This window comes from Schistocerca americana, chromosome 2, assembly GCF_021461395.2.
Source record: "Schistocerca americana isolate TAMUIC-IGC-003095 chromosome 2, iqSchAmer2.1, whole genome shotgun sequence".
NCBI classification, from domain to species: domain Eukaryota; kingdom Metazoa; phylum Arthropoda; class Insecta; order Orthoptera; family Acrididae; genus Schistocerca; species Schistocerca americana.
Genome location: NC_060120.1, coordinates 135,385,701 through 135,389,760, shown reverse-complemented (window position 1 = coordinate 135,389,760; position 4,060 = coordinate 135,385,701). Strand labels below are relative to the sequence as shown.

The following is a 4,060-nucleotide window of genomic DNA, read 5'->3' as shown; positions in this document are numbered from 1 at the left end:
CGTTCAATCTGTATATCGAAGAATCAACGACAGAAGTAAAAGAAAGGTTCAAGAGTGGTATTAAAATTCAAGGGGAAAGGGTATCAATGATGAGATTCGCTGATAACATTGCTATCCTCAGTGGAAGCGAAGAAGAATTACAGGATCTGCTGAATAGAGTGAACAATTTAATGAGTACAGAAAATGGATTGAGAGTAAATCGTAGGAAGACAAAAGCAATGATAAGTATCATAAATGAAAACAACGAGAAACTTAACATAAGCACTGACGGTCGTGAAGTAGATAAAGTTAAGGAATTCTGCAACCTAGGTAGCAAAATAAATAGTGAAGGACGGAGCAAGGAGGATATGAAAAGCAGACTAGCTCTGGCAAAGAGGGCATGCCTCGCCAAGAGAAATTTACTGTTAACAAGCATTGGCCTCAATTTGAGGAAGAAGATTGTGAGAATGTAGGTTTTCAGTAGAGCATTGTATGATAGTGAAACATGGATTGTGGGAAAACCGGAAAAGAAGAGAATCAATGTTTCTGAGGTGTGGTGGTACAGACGAATGTTGAAAATTAAGTGTACTGATAAAGTTAGGAATAAGGAAGCTCTCCACAGATCCGGTAAGCAGAAGAATGTACGGAGAACGATGCCAAGAAAAAGGGCAGGACGATAGGACATGTATCATGACATCAGGGAATAACGTCCATGGTAGCAGACGGAACTGTAGAAAGTAAAAACCGTAGAGGAAGACACGGCCTGGAATACATCCAGCAAATAATTGAGGACACAGGTTGCTACTCTGAGATGAAGAGATTGACACAGGAGAGGAATTCGCTGCGGGCCGTTTCAAACTAGTCACAAAATTTAAGAAAAAAGAAAAAAGTTCGGTCAGACACACCTCTAGCCCTTCTTCCACTCACGCCACAGCTTCGATGTACACGCACAGCTCGACTGGTGCCGCCAGAGGATCACTTGGAAGTTGTCCGCCCCGATAGCTGAATGGTCAGCGTGACGGACTGCCGTCCTAAGAGGCTGGGTCGAGGATTTTCTCCGCTTATGGACTGGGTGTTGTGTTGTCTTCCTCATCATTTCATCCCCATCCGGCTCGCAGGTCTCCCAATATGGCGTCCAATGTAATAAGATCTGCACGAAGGCGGAGGGACCTTTCCCGTAAGGGGCCTCCCGGCCAATGACGCCAAACGCTCATTTCCATTTCCACTTGGAAGTTGTAATGTTGGGCCGTTGTCTTCACCAATGAAAGCAGATTCTCCCAGCTAAGTGAGGGTGGTTTGAGCGTAAGACGTAGACCTAGTGAGTGGTGTCTCGTAAAATGCATTCGTCCAAAACACACTAGCCCCACACCAGGTTTTATGGTCTGATTTTCGAAAAGCTACAACTCTCGTTCATCTTTTGTATTTCTGAAGAGGAGGCTAACTTGCACTCGTTAACTGCAGAGTGTTCTTAGACTTATTTCTTTCCGTTCTTCCAACAAGAAGGTGATGTGAAACTTCCTGTCAGATTAAAACTGTGTGCCGGGCCGAGACTCGAACTCGAGACCTTTGCCTTTCGCGGGCAAGTGCTCTACCAACTGAGCTATCCAAGCACGACTCACGCCCCGACCTCACAGAGTGAAATGCTCGTTCTGGAAACATCCCCAAGGCTGTGGCTAAGCCAAGTCTCCGCAATATCCTTTCTTTCAGGAGTGCTAGTTCTGAAGGTTCGCAGGAGAGCTTCTGTAAAGTTTGGAAGATAGGAGGCGAGGTACTGGCAGAAGTAAAGCTATGAGGACGTGCCGTGAGTCGCGCTTGGGTAGCTCAGTTGGTAGAGCACTTGCCCGTGAAAGGCAAAGGTCCCGAGTTCGAGTCTCGGTTCAAATGGTTCAAATGGCTCTGAGCACTATGCGACTCAACTTCTGAGGTCATCAGTCGCCTAGAACTTAGAACTAATTAAACCTAACTAACCTAAGGACATCACACGCATCCATGCCCGAGGCAGGATTCGAACCTGCGACCGTAGCGGTCACGCGGTTCCAGACTGAAGCGCCTTTAACCGCACGGCCACACCGGCCGGCTCGAGTCTCGGCCCGGCACACAGTTTTAATCTGCCAGGAAGTTTCATATCAGCGCACACTCCGCTGCAGAGTGAAAATTTCATTCTGGAAGAAGGTGATGTGTTGTTCCAGCAGGCTAATGATCGCCCACAAACTGCCCGTGAAACTCAACGTACTCTGCAATGTGCAGCAACTTCTCTCCCCAGCTCGATATCTGGATTCGTCTCCAATCGAGCACATGTGGGATATGGCAGGATGAGAAGTTAAGCCGACCACTGTGGCCGAGCGGATCTAGGCGCTTGAGTCTGGAACCGCGCTGCTGCTGCGGTCGCAGGTTCGAATCCTACTTCGGGTATGGATAAGTGTGATATCTTTAGGTTAGTCAGGTTTAAGTAGTTCTAAGTCTACGGGACTGATGACCTCAGATGTTAAGTCCCTTAGTGCTTAGAGCCATTTCTGAACGAGAAGTGACTTATCATCCAACGAATTTTAGAGAACTACATGAACAGGTCGATCAGACGTGTAACAGAGTGTCCCAGGAGAACGTTCGCCATTTGTAGGATCGACTAGATGCCAGTGACTGCATTGCGAGCCGTGAAGGTTACATCACGTGCTGAGATGGATATTTCAGCATGGGTCGATACCTGGTACCTCAGAACTTGTATTATTGATCTGTAATTGTAATCATTTCAAGTACTTCGTATGCTCTGTTGCAACGATAAAACTTAAGTGAATAAGTGAATTTGAAACCTCTAAAACGGTGTACTAATTTTCTCTGGCAGTGTAAATTATTGAAATGGTACAAAGAAGAACAGTTGCTTCTGATATTCATTCTTGTAGTGTCTGTCATAATTACAGGAGAAAGAGTAGCAAATGGAACGTGTTAGTTTTGAATTATTACAACGAGAGAGCTATACCTCAGATGCAGGAGGCACCTCATTCATCACAAATTCCCCACGGTCCAGCGTATCAATTTATTGTCCTTTCTCACCTGTTGAACAGTAGGTGAGCAGCGTCCATTTAGAAGCTAAATTTGTGACAGTGCGTTTGGAGATTATCCAAGAATAATGCCAAGGATTTAGACACTTTCTGTCCACTTCTTAATTAGTGCGGAGAGCAGGCGCTGACATAGATTTAGAAACTGTAGACGCCAATTTTTTTCTACCTATTTCGATGCCAAGTAGTAGGCCGAGGAGAAAGTAAACAGGAAGCAACATTTCACACTCGCCACGATCTGCTGTCCACGCCGCTTACCGCAGAGTCGACAGAAATACGCCTCGCGTCGCCTGCGCCCAGCCGCCCGGAACCGATTGGAGTTTCAGAGGCAGCCAGCGGCGACATCGTCAGCGCTTTCGAAACCCGGCGGCCTGCCGAGAGCTGTCGTCACACGGGCAGCTGCTGTCAGTTTAACGCGCCGCCGCTGCGGGTGGCAGCACTGACAAAGTGACTCGCGGGGAAGTCCCCTCCCGCCGCCTGTTTACTCTTTGGCGCTCCCTGCGGGATACGATACCGATCGCGCCGTTTCATCCGATTCGTGCCCGCCTCGAACAGCGCGACGTAGAAAATTAATGGCGGAAACGGCACAAAAAGACGTGAACGGCTGTACTAAGGACCCCTATCTCGCCTTGGTCATCGCCGGCGTTCCGCTGCAACCCATCTCCTACAGCGCCGAGCTGGGAAAGAAGGATCATTCCGAGATTCCAAAGGAAGATCAAGAAGTCTATTAAAGGCGAAAATTGGATGCTTGTACGACAGGGCACGTTTTCATGCCACGTGAGCAATGACTTGTCTCCCCTCTGATAGGAAATTCTTGGTAATATTGAAGCAGGGAAGGGGAGTAAGCTTTGTGTGTGTTTGTATTTGCGTATATGTTATTTATCTTTTCTTTTTCATGATCCTGTGTGTTCATACCTCCTCCATGGTTCTGTCTGGCTCCGTTATGCAGCAAATAAATAAAAAACCAGGTTCTTAGGAGGAACTTCTTGTATTAAAGTAATTTTTATGTATATGTGGATCATTTTGCA

At 46.9% G+C, this 4,060-nt stretch overlaps 1 non-coding gene across 1 annotated transcript; it reads left to right on the top strand.

Moving 5' to 3' along the window:
• The first annotated feature begins 1,789 nt into the window (after nt 1-1,789).
• On the top strand, nt 1,790-1,863 carry Trnas-uga. The gene has a single exon. It is a non-coding gene; the product is annotated as a tRNA-Ser (tRNA).
• The last annotated feature ends 2,197 nt before the right edge of the window (nt 1,864-4,060 follow it).